The following is an 836-nucleotide window of genomic DNA, read 5'->3' as shown; positions in this document are numbered from 1 at the left end:
AAATAATTGTATATAAAACGGGTAGAATTTCCTGGGGAGTGCCATAAAGTGTATAATTTTTTGTTACCAATCTTTTGAGAAACCGGTATCAGATATTTTTCCAAATTTTCGGGAAATAATTGACCGAATCTTAAAGAATTGTATATAAAACAGGTGTAGAATTTTCCGAGGAGTGCTATACATTGTATAGTTTTTCGTTACCGATCTTTTTTGGAACCGGTATCCAAAATTTTTTCAATTTTTCGGGAAATAATTGACCGAATCTTAAAGAATTGTATATAAAACAGGAGTAAAATTTTTCCCGGGGAGTGCCATAAAGTGTATAATTTTTCGTTATCGATCTTTTTGGAAACCGGTATCAGAAATTTTTCCAATTTTTCTGGAAATAATTGACCGAGTAGAAAAAGATTGGTTACGACATGTTTAATCCATGAACACTCCTTATGTTTGTCCACAATAAGGATATTGAAACATAAATGAAGTCGTTTTAAGAAAAACGACTCCCGGGCGAAGCCCGGGTAACCAGCTAGTAACTATATATTTTATATTTCAATGGTATAAATTATGTCGTGTCCAGTACGCGATTGATTTTGTTTACGACCAAAGGTACTTTACTCTTGAGACTGTTAAGGATCGGATGTAGTTTCCGAAGGATTCGCGAGGGTATAAAAGCTGAAACTTTATATTTTGTTGGTACAAATTATGTCACATCTAGTGTACAAGTAACGATTTATTCTGCTCGTGGCAAAAGGTACTTTACTCTGGAGACTGTCAGGGATCGGGGGTAGTTTCCGAAGGATCCACGGGGGTACAAAATCTGAAACTTCATATTTTTG

The sequence above is a fragment of the Temnothorax nylanderi genome, unplaced genomic scaffold (assembly GCF_030848795.1).
Source record: "Temnothorax nylanderi isolate EJ_2023f unplaced genomic scaffold, tnyl_v1.0 TNYL_tig0462_pilon, whole genome shotgun sequence".
NCBI lineage: Eukaryota > Metazoa > Arthropoda > Insecta > Hymenoptera > Formicidae > Temnothorax > Temnothorax nylanderi.
The sequence above is the reverse complement of the archived record's forward strand: the minus strand, read 5'-3'. Positions refer to the sequence as shown.